Genomic DNA, 25,109 nt, shown 5'->3' on the forward strand with positions numbered 1-25,109 from the left:
GAACATTCTTTCCAAGTATTTTAGCATGAAGTCTTGGGAGCAGACTGACAGGGAGATTTGTTTACTTTCGACACCCTGTTCTCCTTTTGTAGGTGGGCCAGCTAAAACTTTATGCCAGGACACTAGTCTTTAAGGTGCAGGATCCTTCATGCCTTGCCTTTTCCTCCACCCCAAGCCACTACCGTTGACCACCATCTAGGTACTGCACTGGGAGAATCAGATGTCAGGACTGTTAGAAGATAGGCTTTGCAGGAGCAAAATGATTAGAATTTTGCTCAGGGATCAGGCATGGAGCACGGAGGGACCCACTGGGGCTAGTTAAGTAGAAACCACGGTTGGGCTTCTAACAGAGAAGACTGAATGTAGGAGATTGCTTCAAAAGTGAAAGTGAAAGTCACTCAGTTGTGTCCATGTGACCCCATGGACTATACAGTTCATGGAATTCTCCAGGCCAGAATACTGGAGTGGGTAGCTGTTTCCTTCTCCAGGGGATCTTCCCAACCCAGAAATTGAACCCAGGTCTCCTGCATTGCAGGTGGATTCTTTACCAGCTGAGCCATCAGGGAAACCCAAAGTGTTTCAGAAAAAGCAAAAAATGAATACAGAGGTAATGTAGAGGGAATAATTACATAAAGCCACTGCATCCTGCAAGGCTGGGGAACAAAAGGAGGAGGTGGGGTTGATCAGAACCTAGAGGCTCAGAGGAGGGTCTCACAGAATTGGGACTCAGGCCTCTAAGGAGGGGGTACCACCCAGCTCCAAACACCTCAGCAGCTTGGGAGAGAGGTCTGTGGGGCTCGGGGTGAGAAGGCTAGTTATGGATGGGGCAAAAGGAAGGAAAAGATTGGAATCAGCTGTCACTTCCAGGATTCAGGACCATTGTTGGGGTGATGCTCCCAGGGACAGGGACAAACAGGAAGAAGGATATTGCTTCTCCTGCTTTCTCCCTTGAAGTTTCCCTTGAGTATCCCTATAGGCGGAGTTGAAAACAGAGCCTGCTGACAAAGGAGAAAGGTGGTTTGCAGATCCCAGCCCCAGCACTGCGGAGTAGAGTGTAAAGGAATGGGTTTTGGCATTGAGAGAGGCTATCATAAAAATGGGCACATGAGGTAGATAATTATGTATGGCTGCTGGTAAATCATTAATTACAAGGAACTTCATACTTGGCATTTAAAGAGACTGCCTTTAGTGCAGTGTTTCCTCTGGCCACTGTGGTCCCTTCCCTGTTGTGAATATTGACTGTGTGTGTGTGTTTAAGGATTAGGAAGAAGACTTGGCCTTTTTCACATCTGCAGGAGTCCACTCCATCGTATGGGGAATAAACACTATCGCTCTCCTCTGAGTTGTTAATGAGACTCCAAAATAAATGTTTTTCTTTAGATTACACCTTGAAACTTATGATTCAGTCACAGAAAAGAAACTTTAGTGTATTGGGGAATGGGAAAAGACGATGGTGTACTCAAAGAAACTTAATGGGGGCTAGAGCTGGAAGGATTTGGAATAAGGACAAACCCATTGCCAGTAAACCTCAGTTAAGCCTCATGTCTCCAAATCTTCGAAGCAGGCTAATGGCTTACAGTTTTCTCCCTTTGCTTATGGAGTTCCAGGAAGACAGGCAGCTCCTAACCCTGAAAGCTTAGTAACTGAACTTTACCTAACACCTGGGAACAGAGGAGAGTGTATGTGCAGGGAAGTGCTGATGAGGCCGTTTGCAGATTGAAGTTAGTGCCTGGAAATTGTTCATCACCTGCTCAGCACGCAGAACCTCTGGAAATTGAATTGATAGTGATTATGCAAGGGAAGGAAACAGGAGCAGAACAAACAGCACGTGAAAGGCATTATGACTGTTGAATGAATGAGAACCGAGGAGAAGCTCCATGTCCCTTGCCTGGGTCTTGTCCGGTTCTCCTCTGTTAAGCACTGGTTAAATTGGAAGCCACCAAGAGGAAGAACAAAGTGTAAAATTAAAAGTGCAGTGCTTGGTACACTCCCACGTGGCCCCAAAATAGCTAAGTGCTGATCTCACAAACATCTTCTGCTGGCAGTGTTGTTCTCTGGTACCAAAAGTTGTCAGTAACAGAAATCCCAACAGCCAAAAAATTTTCCAACGAGTAGACTTTATCTCATTCTGGCTGCAGAATTCCTGTTGGCAGCAGAGAAGGGTTAATATCATTGAGTGCATAATTGCATTCACTTATCAGAGAGACTACAGAACTTGGGCTCTGGAGTCAGACTACTCTAGATTTCAATCTCTCCTCTCCTGTTTATTATGTGTGTATGATCTTGAGCTCGACTGAGCGACTTCACTTTCACTTTTCACTTTCATGCACTGGAGAAGGAAATGGCAACCCACTCCAATGTTCTTGCCTGGAGAGTCCCAGGGACGAGGGAGCCTGGTGAGCTGCCGTCTATGGGATCGCACAGAGTCGGACACGACTGAAGCGACTTAACAACAACAACAATGATCTTGAGCAAATGACTTTCCTAAACTCAGTGTCTTCATCTGTAAAGTGGCGATAATTTGATTCCTTCTCTTCCAGTGCATTTGTGAAGACTAAATGAGATGATGCAAATAAGATTTCAATTGAGTCCTTGGTGCAAAAGAAGGACTTGAGAAATTTTGCTGCTCTCTGTTATTACACTGGCTATTAATACTTATTGAAAACTTTGTTGTTGTTTAGTTGCTAACTGGTGTCCGATTCTTTTGCGACTAACCTCTGTCTGTGGAATTTCCCAGGCAAGAATACTGGAGTGAATTGCCTTTTCCTTCTCCAGGGGATCTTCCTGACCCAAGGATTGAACGCACGTCTCCTGCATTGGCAAGTGGATTCTTTACCACTGAGCTACCAGGGATAAAAATCAGGGTTAAGTGGTACTAAGATGAACTAGACCTAATATCTGCTGTGAAAGAGTTCACAGCCTATTCCAAAAAGTATTCAAGAACCTATATTTAGGGAAAATGACCCAGCTCTGGTGGTTGTGTGTGGACTCATTCTCAGGGATCCTAACTCACGAGGGAGACAGCAGGGCTATGGCAGAATAGCAGTGGATGTAGGAGAACAGTGCAGTCAGGAAGGCAGCCTGGATGTCGACTACTGGCTGGGAGTGAGGGAGGGGGCAGGAGCAGACGCTTACAGAGAACATCTGCTTCCTCTGCCTACTGCTGAAGTCTTAGGAACCCGCAGAACTCAATCAATGGAGAGGGCACACGACTCGAATCCCTGACCTGTCTAAATGATGCAGTGGTGTTGAGCTAATGACAGGGGTTCTGTAGGATATCACTGTGAACTGATGTGAATTTGTGTCAGATTGACAACTTTCTTGCTATGAAATGGCTTTCAACTTGTTGCTGAAATTGATTACTGAGGATAAGGTGTGAAATGTGTGGGTTGCAAAATTGTGGCCAAGACCGCGGCCGGCAGAAATGTCTCATAATCCTTGGATGAAGAATGCAGCAGGTGGACCTCCTCTTGGCCTGTCAGCAGACCTCGATAGATCCTGTGTTGCTCCTGACAAATAGGCTTTCAGTATCCTCTGTGAAGAGAAACAGGGTGGCCTGGTTCTAAAAGGCCCCTTGGAAAGATTTAAATGTGCTGCCTTGTAGCAGATGAAGGGTGGCGGGACCCTAAAGACCAGAGAGGAAATAGCTGTGTGTTGCCAAGATTAAATACATATACGGGTTATTTTGGGGGCCATCTATGCCTTGGTAAAGGGAAATAAAGAATCTGTCATTTACAAGTTATTAATTTTTCTATCCTGTAATGGAATATTAAATCTCAGTTCACACACATGTTTACCTGACAGGCTTTCTCTGCAATGGCTAATGCTCAGCTGTCAGTATTTGCTTATCTTTAGTGAGTCCCTTGGACGTTTTGTGAGAATTTTTAGGGTTGATAGGTGATGACTATTCTCTTTCATGTTATTGCAGACATTTGATAAACAACCTGAATAAAAAAAAGTAAAACTATGAAATAACACTCTGGAAGAAGGGAGATCATAGCTTTTGGGATATAAATTTTCTTTTTTGGATAAACACTTTGTTTTTCTTATATGGAGGCTGCTATTTTTGGTTGACATGTGCAAACAGATGAAAGAAAGCTTAATATTAGGTTAAAAAAAAAGCCACTAAATGGTTTATATTTTAGTGAGCCAGTAAAATCCAGAAGTTTTCCCTCTGGATAAAAAGCTCTTTCCACATAGCATATATTTCCAGAAATAAAATAAGTGGATCATTTTCCCTGTGTTCTCTCTAAATTGGTTTGGCTCTTGGAAAGGGAGTGCCATATGTGAGGTTTATAGTAAATTCATTCATGGGACACTGGAACCTGCTATAAGGTATTGCAGGGTCCATTCCTGAGAAGGCCATTGAAATACCCTATAATCCAATCATTTCAGATCTTTTTTTAGTGCTTTGGTGATTAAATCCCATTGAAGGGAGTTCATTAACAGGCTTTTATATAAATGCATGCTCAAATGACAGACTCTTTCATGAAATAGAAAGGAGCATTACAGATAGTCAAGTTCATTTAGCAGATCACATAGCTTTACCATAAATTTTTCATTGCCCAATTTTGAATAAATTTGAATGTGTTTATTATTTTATGAATAATTAGGCTTACTTGCAAAAATTTAAATATTTATTTAAAAATTTAAAATTGTTTGCAGAATGATCTAGTTGATCTAAAAGAGGATGCTGTCTCTAACATGACTAGGTTGCCCAGCAGGTTAAGTATTTCACTCACTGCCCAGGGAGGCTGTCTTGGAGCATAGCTTTCTTAGGAAGCTCTTTCTTGTTCTCTCTGACACTTCTGGTCTGATCACCTTCTCTCCTCTTTTCTCCTCAATTGTCCTTTCTCTCCGGTCCAGAATGCCCTGTAGTCTCTCCCCCAAAGGTCTAGGTCCCTGTAGTTGCTCATTCAAATTAGTTTATTTTCTCTTAAATTTCTTCTGCTTAAAACTTCTTATTATAGATAATCTCCATCCTTCAGTTCAGTTCGGTTGCTCAGTTGAGTCGGTGATGCCATCCAACCATCTCTACCTCTGTCATCCCCTTCTCCTCCCACCTTCAATCTTTCCCAGCATCAGAGTCTTTTCAAATGAGTCAGCTCTTCCCATCAGGTGGCCAAAGTAATGGAGTTTCAGCTTCAGCATCAGTCCTTCCAATGAATATTCAAGACTGATTTCCTTTAGGATGGATTGGTTGGCTCTCCTTGCAGTCCAAGGGACTCTCAAGAGTCTTCTGCAACACCACAGTTCAAAGCATCAATTCTTCAGCGCTCAGCTTTCTTCACAGTCCAACTCTCACATCCGTACATCACTACTGGAAAAACCATAACCTTGACTAGAAGACTTTTGTTGGCAAAGTAATGTCTCTGCTTTTCAATATGCTATCTAGGTTGGTCATAACTTTCCTTCCAATGAGTAAGCGTATTTTAATTTCATGGCTGTAGTCACCATCTGCAGTGATTTTGGAGCCCCCCAAAATAATGTCTGTCACTGTTTCCACTGTTTCCCCATCTATTTGCCATGAAGTGATGGGACCAGATGCCATGATCTTAGTTTTCTGAGTGTTGAGCTTTAAGACAACTTTTCCACACTCCTCTTTCACTTTCATCACGAGGCTCTTTAGTTCTTCTTCACTTTCTGCCATAAGGGTGGTGTCATCTGCATATCTGAGGTTATTGAGATTTCTCCCAGCAATCTTGATTCCAGCTTGTGCTTCTTCCAGTCCAGTGTTTCTCATGATGTACTCTGCAAAGAAGTTAAATAAGCAGGGTGACAATATACAGCCTTAACCTACTCCTTTTCCTATTTGGAACCAGTCTGTTGTTCCATGTCCAGTTCTAACTGGTGCTTCTTGACATGCATACAGATTTCTAAAGAGGCAGGTCAGGTGGTTTGGTATTCCCATCTCTTTCAGAATTTTCCACAGTTTATTGTGATCCACACAGTCAAAGGCTTTGGCGTAGTCAATAAAGCAGAAATAGTTGTTTTCCTGGAACTCTCTTGCTTTTTCCATGATCCAGCAGATGTTGGCAATTTGATCTCTGTTCCTCTGCCTTTTCTCAAACCAGCTTGAACATCTGAAAGTTCTCAGTTCACATACTGTTGAAGCCTCGCTTGGAGAATTTTGAGCATTACTTCATTATTGTGTGAGATGAGTGCCATTTTGCAGTAGTTTGAGCATTCTTTGGCATTGCCTTTCTTTGGGATTGGAATGAAAACTGACCTTTTCCAGTCCTGTGGTCACTGCTGAGTTTTCCAAATTTGCTGGCATATTGAGTGCAGCACTTTCACAGCATCATCTTATAGGATTTGAAATCACTCAACTGGACTTCCATCACCTCCACTAGCTTTGTTCATAGTGATGCTTCCTAAGGCCCACTTGACTTCACATTCCAGGATGTCTGGCTCTAGGTGAGTGATCATACCATTGTGATTATCTGGGTCGTGAAGATCTTTTTTTGCATTGTTCTTCTGTGTATATTGCTACCTCTTCTTAATATCTTCTGCTTCGGTTAGGTCCATACCATTTCTGTCCTTTATTGAGCCCATCTTTGCATGAAATATTCCCTTTGTATCTCTAATTTTTTTGAAGAGATCTCTAGTCTTTCCCATTCTGTTGTTTTCCTCTATTTCTTTGCACTGATCCCTGAGGAAGGCTTTCTTATCTCTCCTTGCTATTCTTTGGAACTCTGCATTCAAATGGATATATCTTTCCTTTTCTTCTTTGCTCTTTGCTTCTCTTCTTTTCACAGCTATTTGTAAGGCCTCCTCAGACAGCCATTTCGCTTTTTTGCATTTCTTTTTCTTGGGAATGGTCTTGCTCCCTGTCTCCTGTACAGTGTCACAAACCTCCATCCGTAGTTCATCAGGCACTCTGTCTATCAGATCTAGGCCCTTAAATCTAACTACATATTACATGGTTCCATTTCTCTGAAATGTGCAGAATAAGCACATGCATAGAGATGGAAAATAGATTAGTGATTACCTAGGGTTGAGGGGACAGGGGGAGAGGAGAGTGACTACAAGTTTCCTTTTGAGGGACAAATTGTTCTAAAATGAGATTATGGTGATGGTTCCACAACCTTGTCACACACTAAAAACTCATTGAATTGCACACTTTAAATGGATGAATGAGATGGTATGTCAGTTATATATCTCAATAAAGCTGTTTTAAAATAATTCCATTAATGGACATCTTTTCATGGGCAGAGGGTTTTGCACACCCTTCTGCCTACCTTGTCTCTGATGCTCCTGGGACAGAACTCATGTAAGTCAGATTGCTTTTTTTTTAATTTTATTTTTGAAAAAAATTTCATTGAAGTATTATTGATTTACAATGTTTGTGTTAATTTCTGATGTACAGCAAAGTGATTCAGTTATATATCTATATCAATACCTTCTTTTTCAGATTATTTTCCATTATGATTTATCAGGTCCCTGTGCCATATAGTAGGACTTTACTGTTTATCTATTTTCTGTATATAATCTATGTATAGTTTGCTAATCCTAAACTCCTAATTTATCCCTCCCACTCCTTCTGCCCTTTGGTAACCATCAGTTTGTTTTCTATGTCTGTGGGTTTATTTCTGTTTTGTAAATAAGTTCACTTGTATTATATTTTAGATTCCAAATGCAAGTGATACATGATGTTTGTCTTTGTCTGACTTACTTCACTGAGTAGGATAATCTCTAGGTTCATTCAAATAATGCAAGTGGCATTATTTCATTCTTTTTATGGCTAATATTCCATTGTATATACAAACTGTGTCTTCTTTATTCATTCATCTGTTGATGAACATCTAGAACATTATCATTATTCTTTCTTCAGCCAGGTTTTTTTTTCCAACAACTCCAAACGATATTTGCCATTTCCTTCTCCAGGGGATCCTCCCGATCTAGGGATTGAACCCATATCTCTTGTGTCTCCTGCAGCGGCAGGCAGACTCTTTACCACTTGAGCCACCTGGGAAGCCCAGTTTCTCACATACTGACTTTCAAACGTGTCATTCTTTTCATTCACTCTTTCCTCTGATTCATCAGCACAGGTTCAACTGTTAGTTTTCAGTTGCTTGAACACTAGTAATGATAGCTATTGTGTTTTACTAGTAAAATAGTTACAGCCACAGTTGTTTTTAAAAATTAAAAATAAATTATTACTAGCGACTGGTTAAAATTACTCTCAGAAGCTTTTTGTTATGACAGTCACTGTTACCATTTGGGTTATGACTCACAATGCAACTGAGATGACTGAGAAAAATAAACCTCAATATGTTAATGAGGATTACCTATAAAAAAAAAAGTCCAACAAATATTTATTGAGTGCAGATTATGTTTAGGACACTGGAGTTTTTATGGGAGATAGAAAATCATTGCTGCCGCTGCTAAGTCCCTTCAGTCGTGTCTGACTCTGTGCAACCCCATAGATGGTAGCCCACCAGGCTCCCCCGTCCCTTAGGGAAGATAAGGCATGATGGACTCAAGGTTGAGAAACAATTTAAGAGTTAATAATAAATACCCTCCAATACTAGAATTGCTACTTGTTCCAAGTATAAAAAGAATCTTTGTTAATTCATTCCCTAAATAACTGTTTTTTCAACATCTCTTTTAAGGAAGTGCTCAGGGATGAAGCTGATACTTTGTGGAACTGGAAGCCTGATGAGAGCAACTCTCTCTCCTCTTCCAGGAAGTAGGATTAGAAAACTCCTAACCTCAGGGAGCTTACAGTCTATGGGCAGATCAGCATGGTGCAAAGACTCTGCTGTAGTCCTGTACATCCAGGTATTCAGTCTCCTGTCCTGGACCTTACCTTTCAAATCCCTCATGTGAGCTCTCTCTGTGGAGTGAGGAGCCTGGGTGCTAAGAGAAAAGTGCCCAGTGCCCATGCAGCATCTGCACCCTCTTCCTCTAGGCGCCGTGGGCACTGGACTTCCCTGTCTAGATGGCTTGAGTTGGTTTCTAGCCCCCCTGCAGTTCCCCTCTCTGGGGCTCATCTGTGCTGCTGCTGTAAGCATCCCTGGGCAGGAGGAGGGGTCACAGGGCAGCTCTGTGTAAGAGATGTAGGCAGAGTGAGGACACGCAGGTTGAGGTCTTGTTAGCATGCATATATTATATGCATAATGCATATAAGGTGCGTTGTGATGTAAGAAAAGGAGAGTGGGCTAGGGGCCAGGGTCTGACTGTCCGTGCATGTGTGCATGCTAAGTCACTTCAGTGGTGTCCAAGTCTGTGCGACCCTCTGGACTGTAGCCCACCAGACTCCTCTGCCCATGGGATTCTCCAGGCAAGAATACTGGAGTGGGTTTGCTGACTCTTTTGCTCTAGGGAGTATATTTCTGTTTTCAATATCGGTGGGGATTGCTTAGTTGCTAAGATGTGTCCGACTTTTGCGACCCCATGGACTGTAGCCCACCAGCCTCCTCTGTGCATGGGATTCTTCAGGCAAGAATACTGAGCTGGTTGCCATGCCCTCCTCCAGGGGATTTTCCCAACCCATGGATTGAGCCCGCGTCTCTTACGTCTGCTGCATTGGCAGGCAGATGCTTTACCACTGCTGCCACCCAGGAAGCCCCATGACTGATTGTCCTTACTCATCTGGTTCTGAGCTAGAACTTAGAGAAATCCAACAATTTAAAATTCCAACTGGATCTTCTGGGTCACTGTGAAGATATTTTGTCAAAGCAGGTAAAATAGGATAAGCCTCTTTTATTTGACAGTCTGTTTCTCTCACTCTGGGCCCTGCAAATGTGAGCAGTGGGTCTTCAGAGTGGGATAAATGTCATGACAGAGTGAGGGGCAACACATTTCTGATGAGGCAGCTTTGCAGGAGTGCTGACAGCTACAGCAGACTTCCGAGGATCTGGTTAATGAAGTGTTTTTTTTTTTTTTAATTTAATAGCTTGAGCATTGCAACAAGCACATTCCTAGGCACAGAGATACCTGGAAAAATCTGCTGTGGTCTATGCCTGTAGGGAATGTTCATTCCAATACAGTAATCAGCTCTGTAAACAAAAGCTGCCATGAAATGAGCTAGGCACCAAATGGAGGGTCTGGAATGAACAATGGAGACACAGCAAGGGGACTGATGGTTCATCCTGGGAGTAATCTGTCAGGGATTTACAGAATTATTTGATTTAGGTCCAGAATATTGAGTAAGGGTTTTCAAGTATATCAGGGAAAAACCGAAAACCATTCCAGGCAGAAGAGAATAGCAAGTCTTGCCAAGACTTAGATGTGGTGTGTTTGGGAAACTGCAGATAACTTGGTATGGGTAGAGTTTATGCATCGAAAAAAGTGAAAATGATACTGTTCAATTTATTAAGCAGCTACTTTCATCAAGCATTTAGAGTTCTGGACTAAGCCTGGTTAAAAGTTAGATGGTTCGAGCCTGGTTAAAGAGATGGATAGAGCTTGATATTTTGTATCACTGGATGTGATAAAGAGTTTGAAGGTTATCCAGAAATGTATGGAAACTATTATGGTTATCTAAGTAGGAGATTAGAGAACAGACAAGGCAGGAGACTACTGTGAAAGTCCAGGCAAGAGATCAAGATGGTCTGAAGTAAGGGTGGTATCAGTGATGCCTCAGGACAAAGATACATGTGATATCGATTTGAGAGGACTTAAAGAATCTGCCTGTCATTATAGGAGACACAGGAAATGCTGGTTCAATCCCTGGGTTGGGAAGATCCCCTGGAGGAAGAAATGGCAATGCACTCCAGTATTCTTGCCGGGAGAATCCCATGGACAGAAGAGCCTGGTGGTTGCAAAGAGTCGGATATACACACACATTAAAAGAGAGAATCTAGTTGATATAGAAGTAAAAATAGAGGAGGGTAGTATTAGTTCTATCAGACTCTAGGGACCAGCATTGTGTATGGTGATGACATTTATTAGGGTAGGATGAGCAGCACCATGCAACTGCTCTCATCTCACACACTAGCAAAGTAATGCTCAAAATGCTCCAAGCCAGGCTTCAGCAATATGCGAACCGTGAAATTCCAGATGTTCAAGCTGGTTTTAGAAAAGGCAGAGGAACCAGAGATCAAATTGCCAACATCTGCTGGATCATGGAAAAAGCAAGAGAGTTCCAGAAAAACATGTATTTCTGCTTTAACTATGCCAAAGCCTTTGACTGTGTGGATCACAATAAACTGTGGAAAATTCTGAAAGAGATGGGAATACCAGACCACCTGATCTGCCTCTTGAGAAACCTACATGCAGGTCAGGAAGCAACAGTTAGAATGGGACATAGAACAACAGACTGGTTCCAAATAGAAAAAGGAGTACATCAAGGCTGTTTATTGTCACCCTGCTCATTTAACTTATATGCAGAGTACATCATGAGAAACGCTGGGCTGGAAGAAGCACAAGCTGGAATCAAGATTGCCGGGAGAAATATCAATAACCTCAGATATGCAGATGACACCACCTTTATGGCAGAAAGAAGAGGAACTAAAAAGCCTCTTGATGAAGGTGAAAGAGGAGAGTGAAAAAGTTGTCTTAAAGCTCAACATTCAGAAAACTAAGATCATGGCATCTGGTCCCATCACTTCATGGGAAATAGATGGGGAAACAGTGGAAACAGTGTCAGATTTTACTTTTTTGGGGCTCCAAAATCACTGCAGATGGTGATTGCAGCCATGAAATTAAAAGACGCTTACTCCTTGGAAGGAAAGTTATGACCAACCTTCATAGCAAGACAGTATGGTACTGGCACAAAGACAGAAATATAGATCAATGGAACAAAATAGAAAGCCCAGAGATAAATCCATGCACATATGGACACCTTATCTTTGACAAAGGAGGCAAGAATATACAATGGATTAAAGACAATTTCTTTAACAAGTGGTGCTGGGAAATCTGGTCAACCACTTGTAAAAGAATGAAACTAGAACACTTTCTAACACTATACACAAAAATAAACTCAAAATGGATTAAAGATCTAAATGTAAGACCAGAAACTATAAAACTCCTAGAGGAGAACATAGGCAAAACACTCTCTGACATACATCACAGCAGGATCCTCTATGACCCACCTCCCAGAATATTGGAAATAAAAGCAAAAATAAACAAATGGGACCTAATTAACCTTAAAAGCTTCTGCACATCAAAGGAAACTATTAGCAAGGTGAAAAGGCAGCCTTCAGAATGGGAGAAAATAATAGCAAATGAAGCAACTGACAAACAACTAATCTCAAAAATATACAAGCAACTCCTACAGCTCAATTCCAGAAAAATAAATGACCCAATCAAAAAATGGGCCAAAGAACTAAACAGACAATTCTCTAAAGAAGACATACAGATGGCTAACAAACACATGAAAAGATGCTCAACATCACTCATTATTAGAGAAATGCAAATCAAAACCACTATGAGGTACCATTTCACACCAGTCAGAATGGCTGCGATCCAAAAGTCTACAAATAATAAATGCTGGAGAGGGTGTGGAGAAAAGGGAACCCTCTTACACTGTTGGTGGGAATGCAAACTAGTACAGCAACTATGGAGAACAGTGTGGAGATTCCTTAAAAGACTGGAAATAGAACTGCCTTATGATCCAGCAATCCCACTGCTGGGCATACACACTGAGGAAACCAGAAGGGAAAGAGACACGTGTACCCCAATGTTCATCGCAGCACTGTTTATAATAGCCAGGACATGGAAGCAACCTTAGATGTCCATCAGCAGATGAATGGATAAGAAAGCAGTGGTACATATACACAATGGAGTATTACTCAGCCATTAAAAAGAATACATTTGAATCAGTTCTAATGAGGTGGATGAAACTGGAACCTATTATACAGAGTGAAGTAAGCCAGAAAGAAAAACACCAATACAGTATACTAACGCATATATATGGAATTTAGAAAGATGGTAACAATAACCCTGTTTACGAGACAGCAAAAGAGACACTGATGTATAGATCAGTCTTATGGACTCTGTGGGAGAGGGAGAGGGTGGGAAGATTTGGGAGAATGGCATTGAAATATGTAAAATATCATGTATGAAACGAATTGCCAGTCCAGGTTCGATGCATGATACTGGATGCTTGGGGCTGGTGCACTGGGACAACCCAGAGGGATGGTATGGGGAGGGAGGAGGGAGGAGGGTTCAGGATGGGGAACACATGTATACCTGTGGCGGATTCATTTTGATATTTGGCAAAACTAATACAATTATGTAAAGTTTAAAAATAAAATTAAAAAAATAAGTAAATAAAAAATAAATAAATAAAAAGCAGAGACATTGCCAACAAAGATCTGTCTAGTCAAGGCTATGGTTTTTCCAGTGGTCATGTATGGATGTGAGAGTTGGACTGTGAAGAAAGCTGAGTGCTGAAGAATTGATGCTTTTGAACTGTGGTGTTGGAGAAGACTCTTAAGAGTCCTTGGACTGCAAGGAGATCCAACTAGTCCATCCTAAAGGAGATCAGTCCTGTGTGTTTATTGGAAGGACTGATGCTGAGGCTGAAACTCCAATACTTTGGCCACCTGATGTGAAGAACTGACTCGTTGGAAAAGACCCTGATGCTGGGAGGGATTGGGGGCAGGAGGAGAAGGGGACGACAGAGGATGAGATGGCTGGATGGCATCACTGACTCGATGCACATGGGTTTGGGTGAAGTCCAGGAGTTGGTGATGGACAGGGAGGCCTGGTGTGCTGCAATTCATGGGGTCGCAAAGAGTCGGACACGACTGAGCGACTGAACTGAAATGAACTGAGCAGCACACTTAAGCTGGAGTGAGGCTGGAGAGTATTACATTCTGGACTCATTGAGTCACTGAGATTCTTACTAGATACCCAGATAGAATCTACTGAGATTCTTATCAGATATCCAGATAGAATCTACTGGACATTTGAAACTGTGGTTCTGAGCTTAGATAAGAATTCTCAACTGAGTATGTAGATTTGTGAGTATAAAGGCATAGGGGAAAAAAACTCATGGGGCTGGATGGAATTTTTACTCTTTGAGTATCTGTTATATGCCAGGCACTGTATTAGGTTCCGGGGACAACCTTGATTAAATAAGGCATGATTTCTTTAAAGTGTCTGTTATGTGGGTTCAGGGAGTGGGATGGAAGTGCAAAATTATGTTAAGTATACAGACACATTTTTATATAAAGTATACAGATAAATTTTTAATAAAAATGTATAAAGATACATTTTTTTTCTACTTACTATAATCACTAATTGTGTTTTAGTTTTATTTTCTAGATTAAAGTAAGTTGAATGTATAAAGGGAAAGAAGGATTCTATAAGAGAGAGAAGGGAATGTTTAGATGGAATACTAAGCATTAATACTGTAGGAGAGATGGTGATGTTCAGAGAACAGGGCATTGGCACCAGGCTTAATGATTTAGGACCCAGAGATAAGGTCTTGTGTGAACCTAGGGAATGGTTAGGAGTGTTGCTGATGTGCAAAGCAAATAAGAGTGATGGAGTCCAGAAGTTTTAGGAATTATGGGGTCAGAGGTTGGGTTCCCAAGTCATTGCAGAGGATGGTGCAAGTCATGGTGGACACTGTAAAGCAAGTGCCTTCGTCCTCACCAGACATCCCTGGACATCCACAGGAGGTGGCTGGGGGTGAGGTCAAGGAAGGGTAGATGGTGATGGGGCTGAATGGCAGGAGATTCCAAGGCAGAGGGGGGTTTCATCAAAGGCGGGAAGGATCTGTGGTGGGTTGGGAAATGCTTGCATTACTATTTGTCTTTTCAGTATCTTCTGGAGATGGCTATAAGGCATCTGAGGTTAGCATTCCTTGATGTAATTCCATGGTGATGAGGGCATTTGTTTGCCAAGGAAATTGCATAAAAATTGGTGGAAAGAATTGCTAGGTAGGTCAGCTTTAGGGGCTAGATCATTGGGTAGGAGGGTGAGGGTTTGGCAATGGCCTTGAATTTCAGGTATGGACAGTTGTAAGGGGGATATATGATTTCCACCTGCCTAACATTCAGAGACTGTCACAAAATAATAAAACACAAAACATTTTTGAATGGAAATTTGTGATCAAGTTTTTTTTCAGTGATAAAACTCAGTTTTATCTGTGTGAATCAGGCCAGGAATTCCTTGAAAAGAAAGGCTCTTTTGGAAATGCGGAGGGTGTCATTTTCTCCTCTCCATTCAGAAGGACATAGAACAATCCAGGAAGAGAGATTGTTATAAATGAGAGCAGGGAAGTGGGGGGATCTGTGTGGGAGTTTGTGAAGTGATTAGCTGTGGGGCTCAGAGATGGAAGAGATGAACACTTAGACTGTAGGAGGTGGCCAATTTGGGAAGGGCCTTGAACGCCAGATGGAGGAATTTGGTTTTATTCTGCAGAATAAAAGAGAAGTGACATGCATACGAGTTCTGTGGTTTGGAAATGTAGAGAAGCAGGAGCAGGGTAGAGAATGGAGCAATGAGAGCAGGTTGAGCTCTCAGGAGTTGTTGCTGCTGGGCACTCAGTGATGAAGTACACAGGGTCTCTGCCCTCGACATTTCAACTTAGAGGGGATCAAGAGTGCCTACAAGGTAGAAAGTGATAATGTGAAAAGAGGGGTGCAGAGTACCATCCTGACCAGTGCAAGGGGATCAAAGAAGCCTTATGAAGGAGGCAGTATTTGGTCTTCACACTGAGGGGGAGATAAGGTTTTGATCTATGGCCAGGAAGAAAGGAAAGAAGATATTCTGAAAGTAGAAATTGTGTTGGCCCAAAGCATAGAATGTGTTTGAGGGAAGAACAAATGGTTCATTTAGTTTATAGCAGGGGTTCTTAATCTTTTTTATGCCACAAATCTGCTAGATAGTCTGGTGAAGCCTACAGCTTTCTTAGAATAATATTTTTGGTGTATAAATTAAAATAATAGCATTGCAAGGGAAAGCAATTGGATTGAAATAAAGTCATCAATAAAATAAACACATTGATGATATAGTAATATGTGTATTTCATTAGTAATGCAATAAATAAGAAGGTCTGCTGCTAAGTCGCTTCAGTTGTGTCCGACTCTGTGCGATCCCAGAGACGGCAGCCCACCAGGCTCCCCCATCCCTGGGATTCTCCAGGCAAGAATACTGGAGTGGGTTGCCATTTCCTTCTCCAATGCATGAAAGTGAAAAGGGAAAGTGAAGTCGCTCAGTCATGTCCAACTCTTATCAACCCCATGGACTGCAGCCTACCAGGCTCCTCCATCCATGGGATTTTCCAGGCAAGAGTACCAGAGTGGGGTGCCATTGCCTTCTCCGATAAGAAGGTCTAGCAGCCATCTAATCATGACTATAATCTCCAAGTTGAGCTTAAGTGATATTTTGAGATATTGGCAACAACTCTAACATGATATGAAAATATCTGAGATCTCAATTGTTGACAAAATTACCGGTACTGCTAATACTATGGTTTGTGGCCCACAGTCATAATATAAGTACAGTGCTTGAGTCATTACTGAAAATAAGGGTAAACGTTTTCCCCATAAAGGATCATGCCCTTTATAAATTCTAGCCACAGATGCCAGGGGAGTTATGAACCTCAGTTAAGAACGCCTATAGAGAACGCGGTTCAGAAAGTAATACAGCACCGTGGCCTAAGTTGTGAGATCTGCCAGGGCTTTAAGATAGAATTTGATTTTCAAAATCAAGATTCATTCACTCTTGGAAAAGTACCATGCTAACTGAGTGAACCAAGAAGGCCCAGGAGGTTGTATTTCTTTAGGCCACCCATGTGTTTTGCCCTTGGTTGCCTAAGAAGACCTCTCGACAGTATTTGCAGGATGAGGAGCGCATTCTTCCCAAGTCCGCGGAGAGGCATCAAGCGCAAGGGGCAGAGCAGAGGTCTGGGCAGCCGAGGTGGCCAGCGGCACAGTGTGCTCTTTGTCTTCCAAGCCCTGGGAGGAGACGGGCCGGCGGAGATGCGTCCTGTTGTCTTGGCATCGGGTGCTGTCCCTGGCCTTTTTGTTTTGGGCTGCTGAGTTATTTGCTAGTTGGAGAAATCTTAGTAAAACAGGAATAGAGCAGTTAGATGGAGAGGCAGAAGAACAAAGGAAGCAGAAGGAAAAAGAGGGGGGCTTTGGAAAGGCATTTTTTTTTTTCTTTTGGTGCGAGGTGTGTCCAGAGCACCCAGTCTTCAGGACTGAGATTTTCCTCTGTGCCTGGAGCCTAGTTTACATGACTGCCTTCTGCAATATGCCGTTTTGGAATATGACAAAAACCGTGGAGACAGCTGCTTACTTTAGAGACAAATAAGGGCTCCTTTGTCTTCTAACAGTGAATTGGAACAAAAGGGCTTTACGTTTATGGCTCTAGTCACAGCCTGACCACATTGAGTGGGAAACCTGGGACTCCTGGAGCTCCTGAGGCCGAGAGAAAATAAACCTTTCAGTCCTGCAGGCCTCCTGTTGCCCTTCTTTCTTCCCTGGGCAGTATGAATCCACAGTGGTGTGGTCAGCATTGTGCTTGTGAGATGCGCCCTTTATTCAGTTTATGACTGCTGCTCCTTGTGCCTTCTGGCCACCGGGGACACCGGCATCGCGCTGAGCTCCCAGTCCTAAGGGCCAGCTATCTAGGCTGCTTCAGCCGCCGTCAGATGCCCATGCTCACAGAAGACGTCAACTGTGCCGCTCAGTGCACAAAGGAGTGCTTCTCTCTGCAAAGGCAAATAGGAAACATCTGATGTTGTAGCCAGCCATCTGGCTATCTTTAGGGACTGAACATGCATATTAATTTCATCTTTTGTTTATTACCTAGTTCACCCTCCAACATGTAGGTGGTGTTAATTGCAATGTTTGTTAAGCAGGCTCCCCACTGCAACCCGTCCTTTCAATCCCAATCCTTGAGCAATTACCACCACTAATATATTTCCAGTTGAGTGTACCAGCCAGTAAAGTGGACTGCCCGTGTCTCTTCTCCTGGATGATGATCAGTAAGCTTTTTTGGCTCTTTAGAATGTAAAGATGAAACATATTACTGAAAGATTTAATTTTCTAAAGTTAAGAAATGCAAAGGGAAGTTTTGGGGACAGTGGAATTGTACTCCATTGATGGAATAGTACTGTCTGAAAACCCACTTACATAAAATGTACAAAAGATTTGGGTGGGACAGACCTTCACTGGGCTTTTAGGCAAAATAAAGTCCTAAAACAGGTAGTTCGGCTTCTCTTAAATGATTCTAGTCACTGCTTTCAAAGACCTCACAGCCCATAAATATCCTTTTTCTGCTTGCCAAGGTTATGAACAAGGCTGATTGACAATTTGGTCTTGACAGGGGCACCTGTGTTTTTAGTGACTTCTCTTTTTGCTTCCTCTTATACAACATGAACTTCCAACTGCAAATGAAAATAACATCTGATTCTACACAGCAGAGTCAAGTGGGAGATGATGGCTGTCGAACCAGATCACCATACATACCACGTTGTTCCTTAATTCCTTTTTTCAACTAGGACAGGCAGATGTCTCTGCGAAGTGAGGTGGAAAGTTATTTCCATATCAGAAAATGGCTTGGAAGAAGGTGCAGAGATAGGAATGGAAAACAGAAATACAAGTAAGCAAAAGGGGAATTTAAGATGAAACTCTGATACCTTCTTTCATGATTTTATGTAATTGACATTTCAGTAATGTGTGATAAAGATATCTCTATATAGAACATTTGTCATTTCTGACCCAAATCAACCAGGGTTTACTGTTGAGCAAGAGGAGAAATAGTTTATTCCCTTCCCAGATGGGAAGAGAAAAGAGAATAGGAGAAGTTACGGATTTTTAGAGCTCTTTAAGGAACATGGCATTTGAATCTCTCCCGGAATCAACATTTCTAAAAATATTTCAAGCTTTATGCTTAGCGTCTTTTGGTTTCCTATGTATTATATATATACATGCATTTTCTGCTTTATTTGTTTGTAACATCATGTGTGTCTGCTAAGTCGTTTCAGTAGCATCGGACTTTCTTAGATTCTATAGACTGTAGCCCACCAGGGTTTCCCAGGCAAGAATACTGGAGTGGGTTGCCATGCCCTCCTCCAGGGGTTCTTCCCAACCCAGGGATCAAACCCTCACCTCTTATATCTCCTGCATTGGCAGGTGGGTTATTTACCATTAGTGCCACCTGGGAAGCCCTTGTAATTCATGGTATTAGTCACTCAGTTGTGTTCAACTCTGCGACCCCATGGACTGTAGCCTGCCAGTCTCCTCTGTCCTTGGACTCCTCCAGGCAAGAATGCTCTAGTGGGTTGCCGTTCCCTTCTCCTATAATGTCATAAAGATAGGTAAATAGGTAGCCGTTTGTCTTTCCATGGGTCTGGAGTCAATGCAAATTTCTAGGTATCAGGAATGAAAGAGTTGGGTTATTTTGTCCTTTCTTGCTTATGTATGCTACACTGAGACATGTATACTTTGATAGCTTGAAGGGAAACTACATTAGCAAAAACATAATCTGGTGACTTAACATTGCACTTTTTTACAAGGGCAAATTAAGTAAAAACTTAGAGCAGGTAATACACAAACATAGGCATTCTCTCTCTACAGCTGGACTGGTTGGAGGTGGCTCAGAATAAAGGTGCAGAATGATTATTTAAGAGGTTTTGGCTATTTTGCATTTTGCTTCTGAGTTTCCTAAAATCCTGGCTTACCAATAATTTTTTATGATATTAGTTTGGAAATTAAAATCACCTACTTTTGTTTTCAAGCAGAACATCTGAAACATGTAGCATGGTATATTACAAATAATAGGTATCCCTGAAATGCTTGTTATATAAATGCCAAGCTGAACACCAAAATTTTGTAACGTCCCCTGATTCTGAACATGTTTATAAGCATACCATCTATTTTTAAATAATCATTAATTTTTTTCATGAAACTTCTTCACATATATTCCTCAAGGCATTGTTTTCCTTCTCTTATGCTAGGATATTGAGATTCACAAAGTTTGAGTGACTTACACATTTTAATTATTTTTCCATCATTCTACCATAAAAATATTTCAAAACATTTCTAATGTTCTTCATTTCTTCCTGAAGATTCAGGTTTCCATCAGCCTGAAGAGCTTCCTTTAGCACTTTTCATAGTGCAGGATACTGGAATAAATTTGTTTCTTTTGTCTGGAAATGTCTTCATTTTATTTCATTCTTGAAGGATATTTTCACTGAATCAAGAATTTTGAGTTTATACTTATTTTTATTTCAAAACTTTAAATGCATTGTTTGGTTTTCTGGTTTGTTTGTTTTTGTAATGAGAAGTCAACTACAATTTAAATCATTGTTCCCTATATGTGATGCTTTTCCTAGACTTTTTTCTGAATTGGTGGTTTTTAGCAGTATAATTATCAGTATAATTATGGTTTTATTTGTATTCATACTTCTTGGGGTTCACCAAGCTTCTTGAGCTTGTAAATTTATATCTTTCACTGAATTTGTGAAATTTTTGGCTCTTAACTTTTCAAATATATTTTCTGTTCCATTCTCTTTTTCCTTATTTTCTAGAATTTTGGTTACTTTATGTTTGGTAACTGTTATTTTGATATAGTCCCTTAGGTTTCTGTTCATTTTTTCCCTTATTCTTAAGAATAAAATATTCTTAAAATGCTTTTATTTTTCTTTTATTCTTATTCTTCTTTTAAAGTAGAGCAATTCTATTGATCTATCTCTGAATTCACTGACTCTTCCCTTTCTGTCACCTCTATTTTGTGTTAAGCCTGTCCAGTGAATTGTTTTTCAGATATTTTATTTTCCAGATTTAAAATTTTCAACTGGTTCTTTTTTTAAAAAAATAGTTTCTAGTTATATGTTTTCATTTAATAATCTCCTATCTTTTCATTTAATAAAAGCACATATTTCTTGATGTCATTGAGCATAGTTACAATAGTGGCTTTAAAGTTGTCTGAAAATTCCATCATCTGAGCCATCTCATGATTGTTTTCTTAGAATTATCTTTTCTCTTGAGAAGCGGTTACATTTTCCATATGTAGAGCACTGTTGGATTACCTGGTAGCTCAGACGGTAACGCATCTGCCTGCAGTGCAGGAGACCTGGGTTCACCCCCCGGGTTGGGAAGATCCCCTGGAGAAGGAAATGGCAACCCACTCCAGTACTCTTGCCTGGAAAATTCCATGGATGGAGGAGCCTGGTAGGCTACAGTCCATGGGGTCGCAAAGAGTCAGACATGACGGAGCAACTTCACTGGGTTCACTGTTGGATTATACTCTGAAGATTATGAATGATTTGTTGTGGATACTCTGAGTATTGTATATTTCCTTGATTAGAGTTGATATCCTTTGTTATAGTAGGCCATTAACTGTCCTAGAGCTGCAACTGCTATCATTTGGATGGCCATTTCAATTTCAGCTTAGTTGTTTTATCCTTGGCTGAGCTGCTTGGAGTCTGCCCACACACTTGTGGTTTAGTTGCCAGAGATGTGGGGAGGGTTACACCCAGAATTTAGAGTGCCCCATTTCTAGCTCTTTACTTCTCGAGATCCTGCCCTCCTCCTAGAAGCCATGAAAACAGGGAATTCACCCAGCATTGTTTCTTCAAGTGTTAACTTCCTTCCAGATTCTGCCTGCACTTGGCTGCTCTCCAGTGTCTTCAGGTAGCTGGGATTGTTTTGTTTTGTTTTGAATTAGAGTTTATAGTTGCTATCTGTGGGAGACTCAGTGTGTTAAGACCTTATTCGGCCATTTTAAGTTACTTTTGAGCCTTTGATTATAGCCACATACTAGCAGAACCAGAACTTGAAAAGTTAGCGCTCTTCCAGCGCTGAGCTGCCACACGGGTCAGTTATTCTTTAACTTGGTTGCTGTACACCAGTTCTCCTTAGGTGAATGAAACACTGAGAGGGTTTTATCTGTAAACCATAAAAATATATGTCAGTTTGGATCTGACTCCGGCGTTCAAGCTAAACATTCACCTTTTATGGACTTTCCTTAGAAGTCTAAATAGTTAAAAGCTTCTTCTGATACCATCATGTTAAAACAGAGCAAGATTAGTGACAACAAGAACCATTATCTTTTAATAACAAAGTTAATTCCAAGGTTACTATAATGGCTCATTTATTTCAAGTCATATTTGACAAGAAGAATTTGTCAGTCTAATGAAAGAACTGGGACAGTCTTGTAGACTTAGCTCTGATGGGATCTGAAAGATCTTAATGGATTCCAAACACGGGAACGGTGCACATAATCCTAGTTAAGTAACTTAAAAGCAGAAACATAATGAAAAACCTGTTGGATTTGTGTGTGTGTGTGTATTTAATATTCTATTAGTTTAGCTGTCTGAAGCATTTTTCACAGAGATATATTTTCATTTGACATGCTTTTCAAACGTAGTTTGGAGCATATTACACAGCTGATTTTAAGCCTACTAAAATGTTAGATATTTATTTATAGAGTTCCTAACATAGCCTAATAATATTGAGCAAATATCAGATGTATGTAAACACTGGGCAATATCAATCTAAATTGGAAAAAACTCCAATTTCATTGAAAATCACCACTGTATCAAAATATTTCTTATAATAAACAGGTTGTGCACTGTTTGGAATCATTTTGAAGTGGCTGTTACTTTTTTCCTTTCCCCCTCTTTCTTTGTATTTCTTTTTTTATTTTATTTTATTTAACTTTACAATATTGTATTGGTTTTGCCATATATCAAAAGAATCTGCCATAGGTATACATGTGTTCCCCATCCTGAACCCTCCTCCCTCCTCCCTCCCCATACCATCCCTCTGGGTCGTCCCAGTGCACCAGCCCCAAGCATCCAGTATCGTGCATTGAACCTGGACTGGCGACTTGTTTCATATATGATATTATACCTATTTCAATGCCATTCTCCCAAATCATCCCACCCTTTCCCTCTCCCACAGAGTCCAAAAGACTGTTCTATACATCAGTGTCTCTTTTGCTGTATTTCTGATATTATTTACTTGAGAGTTTCTTTGAACGGGTATCATTCTCTTCAAAACTGAAGATTATAGAAAAGTAAAGTGACATACCATTTCATGTCATTTAATTTCTGTAGTTTAAATTTGATGTTGATTAATTTGCTCATCAGTGACTGAATCTTTCTTTTGAATAACTTGAACTCAATCACTACTTTTTCTACTATTGTTTTTCTTTTTGATTCATTTTATTGTTATAGGTGTTTTTTTTATGAAAATGAAAGTTTAATCAAGGATGTTCATTAGCTGAAGGTTTGTGTAACTGAAATAGAATTTTCATTTTGAATGCATCTGTCCAAATTCAAGCTCACCTATCAGGTAGGAAATATATCAATATTTCCTGAGTTTATATTTTGACTTATTATCTAGTAGATGATAAAACAAGTCTCTGCTCCATTGAAAAACAGCTAAATCAGTTTTTTTTTGTTTGTTTGTTTCATTCTTAGGGTGATATTCAGACTCACTTATTTCAAAAGTTAAAATAATACTGTGCTTGGAAGTTTCAGTCAGTTAAACTGGTTGTTAGAATGTTATTCTCTAAGTGTAGAAATGATTTCTTTCTTCTTCCAGTAACTATGTGCCTTAAACATAGTAGGTGTTTAATCAGAATATGTTGACATGTCTAGTGAGATAGAAAAATCCTAAATAATAGTGTTCACTGGGGATATGTAATTTTCACTTGAGAATTTATTGAATTCATTTTCCTTAACTTTAAGCTTTCTGGTTTCAGAATAATTAAATATTGATGATCTTGCTATGACTAGTAATATTGCTCCTTTATTTTAAATATTTTTAAAATTTAGTATAAAAATGGAAGACTTAAAAAATGGTCTTATGTGTTTTTCCAGTAAAAGGGGTGGGGGGAAATCCTTGAAACTTTGTATAAACTAATAAAATCCTAATTCATAATGCTATTTGAAATAGAAACTATTAAAGTGAGGATATTGGCACAAAGTATGCATGCCATAAATGTCTATCATGTTGAACTTCGTGGCTTTGAATGCATTATTATTGTTGAGCTATCTTAGCTGCATCCTAGACATTGGTGAAACTGAAGGATGACAGTATTTAAGCTTTAAAGAAATTTGAGAGGAGTGGTGGGCTGCAAACTATAAAACTCTGGGTATAGAAGCTGTTTCCTCTCTGTGGATTTCAGCCTATTAACTTGTGTATTTTAGGGGAAATATTTACTTCATAATCTGTATATAAATGTATATACTTTTCATTGCTTGACACTTTCATATTTATAAGTCAATGAGAAATATCAGTATTTTCTCCCTATTCAACTATGTCTTCTTTCTTCTGTCTAAATAAGGGTGTAACTGGAAATTGACAGACTCTGGTGGGTGGCATTTGCATTATGGAGCAATGGAAATCTTAAGGCTGGTTAATTATATTTTCAGCCTACATCAGGCATTGCTCTCCTCTCTCTTCTTCCTTATTCTCATTCACTACCTTCTAGTTAGTTATGTGCAGGGAATTTTGAGCTTTTTGAAAGCAAGAGCTGAGCTTTATTCATCTCAATGCCAAGCACAGGACCTGATACAAATAATGATTACCATATAAGATAAATCACTATAGTTGTGCAAGAAACAAGACAGAAACAACAGTTGATAATGTTCATTGCCATTGACCACATGTGTGAACGCTATATAAGGTAATCATATTGGGGATCTTCCTTAGCAAGATTACGTAGGTCACTGGTGAGGAGGCAGACCCAGGACCCAGGGTTGGAAACCCCACACCAAATCCCACCAGTGTAAGCACTGTGCCATTCAAACTGCTCTCAGTGTATTAAAGTGGCCGTTTTCCTTACAGAAACCAACAAATGTAAACTAACACACATTACCCTTGAGACCTGCATTACTCAGCATGATTCAATGTATGAATTAAATTCTCCAGGTGTTTTCACAACTGAGATAAAGAAATGAAAACTCTCCTAGTGTTAATGAAGTATGATGAGAAAAGACATCTATAAACAATGGTCGGTCTGTCCACCTATTGTTTGCTCTGCTTAGAGTATCAAATCTGGTTGTGATTTGGGTAATTTGAATCTAAGACTCTTTGAGCCTTTTAGCTCTGTGTGTGGACTTTCAGCAGGGATGACTTTTTCAGAATTATGAAAAATCACATCACACTCAGCATTCTAGGACAAAAAGAGCAAGCTTATAAGGCAAGAATTAGTGCTTATCTTTATAATCTGCCGGCATTTTT

The sequence above is a fragment of the Bos indicus x Bos taurus genome, chromosome 20 (assembly GCF_003369695.1).
Source record: "Bos indicus x Bos taurus breed Angus x Brahman F1 hybrid chromosome 20, Bos_hybrid_MaternalHap_v2.0, whole genome shotgun sequence".
Classification (NCBI taxonomy): domain Eukaryota; kingdom Metazoa; phylum Chordata; class Mammalia; order Artiodactyla; family Bovidae; genus Bos; species Bos indicus x Bos taurus.